Source organism: Rhipicephalus microplus, chromosome 3, assembly GCF_043290135.1.
Source record: "Rhipicephalus microplus isolate Deutch F79 chromosome 3, USDA_Rmic, whole genome shotgun sequence".
Classification (NCBI taxonomy): Eukaryota; Metazoa; Arthropoda; class Arachnida; order Ixodida; family Ixodidae; genus Rhipicephalus; species Rhipicephalus microplus.
The window spans coordinates 102,115,420-102,125,781 of NC_134702.1; the positions used below are offsets into that span (position 1 = coordinate 102,115,420).

The 10,362-nt window shown below is 46.5% G+C and overlaps 2 non-coding genes across 2 annotated transcripts; both read right to left on the reverse strand.

The window, feature by feature from the left end:
- Positions 1-4,123: 4,123 nt before the first annotated feature.
- TRNAY-GUA (transfer RNA tyrosine (anticodon GUA)) lies at positions 4,124-4,214 on the reverse strand. The gene is given in 2 exon segments: positions 4,124-4,159; positions 4,178-4,214. It is a non-coding gene; the product is annotated as a tRNA-Tyr (tRNA).
- Positions 4,215-6,044: 1,830 nt separating this feature from the next.
- Positions 6,045-6,117, reverse strand: TRNAK-CUU (transfer RNA lysine (anticodon CUU)). Its single transcript has one exon. It is a non-coding gene; the product is annotated as a tRNA-Lys (tRNA).
- Between the last annotated feature and the right edge of the window lie 4,245 nt (positions 6,118-10,362).

Sequence of the window (10,362 nt, forward strand, 5' to 3'; positions counted from 1 at the left end):
ACAAAATTTTCTGCACCAGTTCTCAAGGCCGTGTTTCCGATCCAACAAACGGAGAAAACGCCACAGAAAGTTACGAAAGAGACATGAAGCTACCACGTATACAACGGAGAAAAAAAAGACATCGTTCCATCAGCCTTGGTTGTCACGCACGCTGACTAGAAGCAAAGCGTCTGTTGTCACGACGGCGCTGGATCCGATGCCAAAGACATCCGTCAATCCAATGCTACACAGATTTCAAGCCTTGTTCGTTCTTCACAAGAGCTCAAGTCATGTCATCATCAGTGCAGATGTGCAGGGCGGGGTTATGCTATCCTGGGCGCAACACCCAGCCTTGTCCACCAGAGCTACCCTAGATTTGACCGGACTGCTGCCCTCTGATGTGAAGCTTTTGTGCGAGATAAGAAACTCTCTTATGAAATCAAACTATTGTGCATTTTGACATTCTTCACTTTATGCTTTTTGTTGTTTTGTTGATTGTAACGTGCTCATTCTTTCGGGGGGAGGGGGAATCCTGTGACGTAGGAAGGCAGTGACTTGTAGTAGAACCGAGAAGGAAGAAGTGCTTTAGAATAAACATGGAGTATGAGCCAGGCCACATCGCCCATTCATCATAGCGTCATATATATATATATATATATATATATATATATATATATATATATATATATATATATATATATATATATATATATATATATATATATATATATATATATTATTTTTGTCACTTGTGCTTTTATATCTTTTCTTGGTATGCCGGTGGAGCATTCCTCCGTCTGAGGCTTCCAGCAAGTCGCATTTAAATGGTGGCTAAAAAACAGCTGCATGAAACTGCTGAAAGCCTGAAGCGTTTAAACGGGTTTGTGACTGATTCTGAAAGCTCTACTTTTAGTTAACACAACAATAGTTAACAAAGTGATTGACGTTTCGTCTCCTATGCAGGTGGTATCCTCAGTGGACGCTGGCAAAAAAAAAATAAGCGGAGGTCGATCAGTTCATTTGTCACACATGTCCTTGCAAACATTCAGTAGGAGGTCGTGGGTTGCTATTGCAAGCCGGTGTGTCGTAGCGAATGACCCACATTTCCAGAAGCCTGCACCCCCCCCCCCAAACACACACATTGTTTAGAATAAAACTATTACCCTGTGCCTAGGAGGTTTAAATAAATTTTGCTGGAGTGAAGGTTGTCTATACATATCAAAGGGGTGCAGTGAAGCCGCGTCTTGCCATGGCAAGATACGGTAGCCAAAGCGTGCCGGCCGCTTGTTTCCGCCGTGGTTTTTAACGGTTATGGAGGGCATTAAGTGGCAAATTGTCAAGAATGATAAGTCGAATGGCGAACAAGAATACAGTCGACCTTATCCTGTTTCTTTAAGCATTTTCCTTGCAAGCGTGCACACCGACGAAACTTTATCGGCATTCATTTTCTTGTTTATTTTATTCCTCATGTGACAGAATCTTATGCATAAGTAGATTTCAACCCCTTTCTTCGCGTGAATTATAAAAGTGTGTGTCCCAAGCTTCGCATGGTCAAAAGGATATGATCGTTGAAAAAAAAATATGTATGTATGAGGGAAAGCTGCAGTGAGCTTCCACCCCAACCCCCCCCCCCCCCCTAATCTGGTAAATGGGCTCGTAATTATTGATCCCCTTTATTTTAGCTTGAGAATAAAGCCTCGCTCTTTCGGTTCGCTACAATTTCTCTGCGGTAGAATTTTCTTCTTGAGCTGTTTTAGCTCCCCTTAGGAAACATGAACTTTTTTTTTTTTTTTTGTAAGAGCTGCCGTGTAGTGGATGCAACTTTCATATCTTCAGTTGAATACATATAACGGCACGAGTACCCTCGGTTATAGTCGTTTTTTTTTCGCACTTGGTTGCACCACACACCCTGCACAGTTCAGACACTGGATTTTGCTCGCTACACTTCAAATAACAAAATAAAATGCCGCAAATGTAAAAAAAGACAGGTCCCTCTGTGTTGCCCAAACATTCTTAACTACCCTCATGACTCATGATAGTGAGTTGAGCTTCTTATTACCACAACTAAGAAGCAAGGGCATATCCATGGATCAGCACACCGGCCCGTGCCCCCCCCCCCCCGAATCTTACCAAAATGTTTTCGCAATGGCAGTGGTCATTTCAAGAAGGGGGTGCTGCTCCCCAAAACAACGAAATACCCCCCCCCCTAAAAATTTTGGCAACGCAAGGTTTTTAAATGGGCCCCGCCACGGTTGTCTAGTGGCTAAGGTACTCCGCTGCTGACCCTCAGGTCACGGGATCGAATCCCGGCTGCGGCGACTGCATTTTCGATGGGGGTGGTAATGCTGTAGGCCCGTGTGCTGAGATTTGGGTGCACGTTAAAGAACCCCAGGTGGTCGAAATTTCCGGAGCCCTCCACTACGGCATCTCTAATAATCATATGGTGGTTTTGGGACGTGAAACCCCACATATCTATCTATCAAAAAAGGTTTTTAGATGGGCTAGTTGGTAAAGATACATAATAGCTCACAGCGCCCTCACTTCGTCCGTGTCGATCACTGTGAGCTTTTCTGGTTACGCCGCTGCCAGTAATCAAAAACCAAACGATGGAGACGCTTATTAATTTCAGTGAACAGTAAACGGTGTGTTATTTTCCCACTCGCTTACCACTCTAGTGGTATCAACGAGCACAAGAGTGTGTATCAGTGGATATTGCAGGTGTTTTAGAAAGGCGTCTAGCCCAGCCGGACAACTTGCGGGTCACAGTCCAGTCCGATTGTAACAATTCCACGAGTGTCTCTAACATATGTGGTCGCTGTATTTTCGCTACCAGTCATCCCGTCCTCTAATGATTCAAGTTTTCAAAAGCCTGCTCCGAATCACTTATAACATTTGAGTCCATGAGAAACCCGTTAAAAAAAAGAATGACGTTGATATATGTGAAAACAGGTTTACCGCTACCAACACGCATGTGTTCCGGCATACAGTTTTCATTAAGCTCGAAATATCATACCCACAACTGGAACATTATCCCAGAACACATTTTCGCTTAACCTACGTCGTCTTAAGAAAGGCACTATGTATCTATTACAACGTCCGGACGCTACAACACTGGCAAACATCCGGAGCATCTGTGCGGCCGCAGCTGCTTGAGTTACGGAGGGCGCGCTTTCTGCCTATAGCAAGATGGCGGCGCGTGGCTTCATCTGAGGGCCGCCTTCTCCATTTCCAGCAAATATTACTTTAACCTCCTTGTTCTGTGCAGCATCGTTCTAGGGTTTCACCCCTAGCAACTTTCACTACGCACATCCCTTTCTACGTCTTTAGTAATTAGAATATATTATTTGTTTTGTAATCACTTTTTAGACGGTAATGGAAAAGTAACGACGTTAGTTTTTTACTGTAAGTGTAACTGTAACAAGTTACTATTAGAAAATCGACAACTCTAACAGTTACTTTTTTCGCTTCGCTAACTGTAACACTGTTACATTTTACTGGTAAAGTGCCCATGACTGTCCTCAACAGCCATATCTTCTATACAGAGCCTCTAATATGGGGACTCCAAAACGCTTGCGTCTTTGAAGCCTCTACAGACTCGCTCTCTGGATTTCGTGCCGACCGGCTGTGCCCCCGCGATCTCCGACAGCGCAGCTCTGGCCGACTGGCTCGCCCATACGTCATCTCCAGGGTCTCCTGCCGCCACGGAGGAAGGAAAGGTGCCTGCTGCAGACATGAGCTCTCGCTGAGTGGTGCCCGGTCCTCGGACTCCTACGACCGTGTCCATCTTGCCTATCTCCTCTTTACTTCCGTCGTTTTCTGTCGTTCGCTGTCCTCGCGCCACGCTCTCTCCTTCCCCCTCTCTATCTCTATACGTTTGATCCTATCCTTTTAATACCTCTTTAAACTTATCACTCGTGAGCTACTGTTGAAGTGTCGGACTCTGATCCAGACAGTTACGAAGCTCACTTTTCTCTTCTTTTCTCACCACAAGAATCACATAAGCCTCTACCTCACGTTGCTAGGCTCTGAGCACATGTGCATCGACGGTAAACCACCGAGCACGAATACAGCCGAAATATTTCAACAGGGGCATCAGCTTGACAAATGCAAAATACCAAATAAAAAGAACACAAAAAATTTGCTTTCCGTCGAGCCGGATTCGAACCAGCGACCTATGGATGTCTATAGTATAGTACCTCTACAGTCCACCGCTCTACCAACTGAGCTATCGACGGCGACGGCTTCGTCTCATTTTACTTACCTGGTAAACACCGGCGTAGAGAAAACATGCTGTACCTTTCATGAGTTGTATGCTTTAATATTCGCTTGCCAGCAGCAGCGGTACTCACCTGACAGCAAGAGCGCATAGCAGTCATTACGTGAGCATATCAAGTTAAAAGCACGTTGACAATGAATACATACCAGCGTTGACCTGCTCATTTTTGATGGTTTGCCATCACTCCCCCTGAACAAAAAAATATGCAACAGCAACTGCATATCACCACCTAAGAGTACGATTTCAATACAAGCAAACATGGTGCACAACGCATTTGCGCGCACCTATAAGAGTCGACGCGTGCCTTTCACATACCTGTCACCACGATCGTGCTGTTTCAGCAAATCTGTTACGTTGATGTTAGAATGGGAGTTCAGTGTTTCCGGGTGAACAACAAATGAGCATCAAAATTTAGCTCGCGCACAAACAAAATTACGGCGCATTTTTCTTTCCCTACGACTTCAACGAAGAAGTGTCGCAGCTTGGGCTAGTTGGTATGGCATGACGATAGTTATAGCGCGAGAACAAAACGAAGGACTCGTGTCCTTCTTGTCCCTGTGTCATCGTTTTGTTCTCGCGCTATAACTATCGACTTCAACGAGCTGGGCGATACAAGTGCACCACAGAACAGAGTGCACTCACAGAACACCTATATACTACCACTGGTGCAACTTACCGAACTTACGTCGTGGCGAGTGAGCGGTCATACCGCGCCATCTCCCGTGCGAGCTACAAAGTAGCGCAATATTTATATTGCCTGCTTTCGAGCATGCATCCGAGATTTGCTTGTGTAGTGTGGCGTCCCCTGCTGGTCACTTGGGAAGACGTGGCCTGAAAGATGTAAATTACTCGCGTGCCGCCTATTTCAAGCTATAGTTCTGCCTGCGTTTTTGCCCTGAGCATCAGCCTAATGCTCACAAAAGCGCCAAATTCTACAAATGAAGACTAAAACATGTGGCCGCGACGTTTCTAGGACCCTTCAAATTAAATTTGGTGCTTGAGCAAGCATTAAAGTTGTTCGCAAATAGCCTCGTTTTCGGGTTACTGCAGCAGTGGGAGCTTGCACAACAACAACGACTTAGGGTGCTCGAAATACACAGTAATTCAGTGCTACCACACATCACACGTCTCACGTACCGCACATGGATACTTGCAGTCGACGGGAAAAAGTACGCTTTCTTACAAGGGCAGTGTTTCTAGTGATGTGCCAGTCCAGGTGGGGCCGGCATGACAATAATGGCTGTCACCTGATCAATGTTGCACAAACACACCCATAGGCAGCTCTCTGTGGAGAGAGATGTCCCAACCTTAAAGGCCATTTTTCTTATCTGCTTGATTGTTCTTTATTATTATTATTATTATTATTATTATTATTATTATTATTATTATTATTATTATTATTATTATTATTATTATTATTATTATTATTATTATTATTATTATTATTATTATTATTATTATTATTATTATTACGTTTGTGTGCATGTGTGGGTGCGTGTGTAACCTTACCGCACCGATGGTTCAAAATTAGTCTCGAAGTGAAGAAAGAGAGAGCTGAATTAAACACACTTGGCTACTTGCATGCGAGCTGCAGCAGTAGCTGTTGATTGTGTTCGTTTTTTTTTTTTTCTACAATGAACCCGCCTTTTTGACATTTCATGAGCTGCACGAGCCCAAATATAGCTGTGTCATGTTGTAACTCGGTTCAGGAAGCCACGCGCATAATGCACTAACACGGTTTTTAAAAAATAATAAAAAAAGTGTTTGCAAAGGAAAGAAAAAAAAACAACGCCCAACGTGGGGCTTGAACCCACGACCCTGAGATTAAGAGTCTCATGCTCTACCGACTGAGCTAGCCGGGCGGCGCGGTTGTTTTAAAAACACCCCTTTTTCAAGGGAGCTTGGTAACAAACAAAGAGTGAGTGTTCACGAAGAGAGTGGGACTCTCGCTTTTCTGCCTCATATTTTGTCCCTCGCCCCAGTGGCGCTGAGTCACGCTTCCGCAAGGCCCTACGAACATTCTTTGCATTTCCTAAAGTATCAACGCTTTCTTTCAATCCCCATTCTCCCTCGACTTCCTTCGCCTTGAGAATGCAGTAGTTCAACGAAGGTTCTCTAAGTGCCCTCTGGGCTTTGCCACTGTGGCATATATATGCGTCCCCCCCCCCCCAAACGCACTATATCGAGGCTTTTTGACCTTCGCTTGTTTCTGCTTTTGTACCCAGCTGCCACAGTCCGGAAATGGAGCATCACCCCCCTCCGTTCTGCTGGAAAGGTATGTGTATGCTTAGGAGAGTGTGGCTATACGCGAGATGATGATTCAAAATTTGGAAGACTGACCACCGAAAAAAGAAAAAAAAAACGGGCCAGAGAAAGTAACAGCACAGAACTGATATTATAGATGGTCGTAAGCATCGATTCATGTTGTTCCTTTCTTTGTTCTACGTATTCACCGTGGTCATTTTTCCCAGATAATGTCATGTATTTTGAAATCAGTACATCCGAGAGGGGCAAGCAAAGCTGCATCGTAGTTCCCATTCCGTAGTATGTCAGAGTATATATCAATCAATAAAGAATAAATTCATGAAGCACATTTTTTCCTCCCCCTCCCCTTTATTGTCGCTGACAACGACATTGCTCCTCGTCTATAGGTGGCGAAGAGCAGGTTCAGACAAGCCACACAAGCGCGGGGGCCAGCCGAGGGCAACCGATTATCGCAGCCACCGTAAAAATATGCAGAATAAACTGCCATTGACCCATATCGCGCCGACTCATATCTCAGTCAAAAAGGTAACCTAATGAAAAGCTATGTACCCAACCACTGCCAACGTCTTTCGTCATTGATAAAGCGTGAAGGGGTATTCCGGGGACCGAAGAGCGGACCCCCAAACTTTGGCTTCCCTCAGAAAAGGGATTACCATGTAAGTACAACAAGGCCTTACAGCCTTGTTAGTGGGAGAACCACGCAATATACCCACCATGGCATATGCACGACCAACAATATGAGCGCCCAGTGTACGCGAAGACGAATCCACACCAATTATACGCTGAAGAAAAGAAATCACACGTGATATTTCGGCATTGTGGGCACTTTCAGGATTCATAGTATTCGGCAAGAAGAGGCAAGTGCGTCCGCTAAATTTGAGGTGCATCTACAAACAAAAAAAAAAGGGGGGGGGGGGAGTGCGCGCTTTATCTGTAGCACAGGCAGCGTTTCCTTCAATGCCGTAACACAACCGGCGAGAGTTATCGACAGTGTGTAACGTGTAAAATACACTGGTGATAGAAAAGACCAGATATTGTGTGTGGCCATCATGGTTTGTATAGCTTATTTCTACTGCACGCAATAAATATCCGGAATTCTAGAGGGGGGCAGCCGTCGCTAGGGTCACCATTGCTGCAGTACTATACTTCAGTGCCCATATTGATGAACAGCCGTGCATACGAGCCCACGGTTTCATCCTCCATGGACGAGCCGTACCAACCCTATACGGCTATGCAGAGTTCACTACGATGGAGCTGACGTAAATTGTCACGGTCACTTTTCTTTTTCTTGAGCCGTTTTGAGCGCACCTGGCAAGCGTCTTTTCGCTTCGGGGGAAATGTTGTGCAAAAGAGTGGGTCCCTAGACGCTTCGACCCGGTACGGACACGACTTCGAACACTTGCACCTTCCCAAAAATGTTGCGTTGGCGACATGAACTATTCGGTTTTCAGCGTTAACAGTGTTATTCTCATGAAATGAAGGCGTACAACTACTTCACCATCAACTGGGTGAAGAGTATGTCTTCGCCCCGCCGCGGTGGACTAGCGTCAAGGTACTGGGCTGCTGACCGGCAAGTTGCGGGATCGAATCACGGCTGCGGCGGCTGCATTGTCGGTGGAGGCGAAAATGCTGTAGGCCCGTGTGCTCAGGTTTGGGTGCACGTTAAAGAACTCCAGATGGTCGAAATTTCTGGAGTCCTCCACTATACGGCGTCTCTCATAACGATATGGTGGTTTTGAGACGTTAAACCCCACATATCAAGCATCAATCAGAGCATGTCTTCAACAGTGGCGGATACAGAGGGAGGGTGGTAGGGGACATCGCTCCTCCCCCCCCCCCCCCCCCCCCAAAGCCTGTCAGCACCACTTCCCCCTTCCTTCAGTCTTCGCGTCCACCTGCTATCACCAATTAGCACAAATGAGTGAAACCACTTTGAGCTCTCATTAACAGTATTATTACTATAACAGAGTTTTTGTGCTAGTAAAAACAAAAATAATGACCGCACCCCCTTTCACCGGAGTTACTTCAAATGACTGATTCCCCCCCCCCCCCCCCTTCCGCAAATGAGTGGCTGGATCCGCCCCTGGTCCTTCGCGGCCATAAAATTGATCGGACTTGCAGACGTAGGTTGAATGGACCCATTCGCTAATCCCTAGTTATCGAATAGCGATGCCTGAGCACTGCTAAATCAACAAATGGTGATGTTCGCGCTTGGTTGTCATGGTGATGACCTAAGATGGATGGCGCTCACCCAGGGGGATGGGCCAAGAACCGGGAGGCAGGATACTTAAATGAAACTAAAATGAAATTAAGGCCAATCTGAAAAAATAATTCGGAGATAAATTCGAGTGCAGTGAGGTGCTCACGCAGCAGCGCGTTTCTTGATCGCACGTCCTCGTTGCTGTCCGTTTTTTTTTTTTTCATGAACACAGAAGGATGTGGGTATACAGTCTCTAAGGGTAAAAAAAAAAAGATTAATTCAAGTGACCGGTGGCAGGCAAGGCAATATTCCGACACGCGGTGATGGTCAGGAGCACGCGAATAGCGAGATTCCACAGCACGTTTCATTTTCCAAAGCAGGGGTGGCTAGCAGACCGATCAAAAGCTGCTCACCTTGCTGGTGGCCCATCCGAAAGCCATATCTTGACTAAACGCCTGTTCATTGCTTATAGGCAGATGTGGCTACTCACATTATTCTTTTCTACGCTGTAGAAGACAAATGCTTGGGCTAGTTGGTGATTGGAGCAACTGTATCTTTATCGCAGTTGCCCTGAAACAGCAGTTCGTGTAGTGCTTCTGACGCCCCCCCTCCTCTTTTTTGGGGGGAGGGGAGGAATAAAAAATGCTCTTAGCACACGTAATCGGCTTTTTCGGGAAAGCAGCGCCGCGCGTCACCGGCCACTTGTGCCGGTCCTTTTTCATTGCGAATGTACGTGTGTGTGAACGTAGTGCTCAGAGCATTTACTGCGTGCGGACCGACATCGAGAGCAAGTCGCATTTGGCTTTAGCACGAATTGGCCTGTGCTCGACGCTCTTCCGCCTTCCCTTGCCGCTTGTCTTTATTAATTTTTTTTTCAAGTTTTTTGACGCAGTTTTTCACGCGCTCATGTCATGCAGCGCCTGCATCCTTGGAGCTGTAACCGAATCGTAATGACGGCGCCCAGTCTGTGCTCGTCTTGTCAAACAGCGCGGACGTCTTTCCTACGAGCACAAGAGCATCCGCCTTAGTTGGTGTCTTCGTATATTCCTTCTTGTTGTGCTCGTGCGCTACGAAGTGCCACGGCCACTCGATCATCGAGAAGTCACGGAAGAGCGCTCCACACACACGGATATTGGGGTCTCCGTCAAAATTTGCACGTCTAATGTGCGCCAACCAATACCTCCGGAGGTTAGCGCTGAGAATTTTCGTACGCTCGCTCTTACCTTCCACAACCTCCGTAAAAGCAGGAGACAGACGGTGCAATAATGCTTGCGATGTTGCGTGCGTTGCGACAATGCGGCAGCCGGAATTATGACGTTTCATCGCATCGCACCGCCATATTGCACGACCGGCTTGCATCAAACTGGGCGGCGCTGACCGAGCAGTCACCGCGTCGGACCATCGCATGACCGCAGCCTATGGCAGCTCGAGAGACGTGTGTCGTCATGCCACTTGCAGCGCCATCTCCCGTCACCACTCCGACCTCCACGGCTGCCATGACATAGAGTAACCTTTTATAATACTCTATGGCCGAGGTACAGTCGTATATTCTAGGGACCATAGTCAAATGGTAGGTGGGTACAGTGCAGCCAAGGCGAATTGATGGAGTGGAGCCTGAATTTGCCAACGTCGCCTCTTGGGG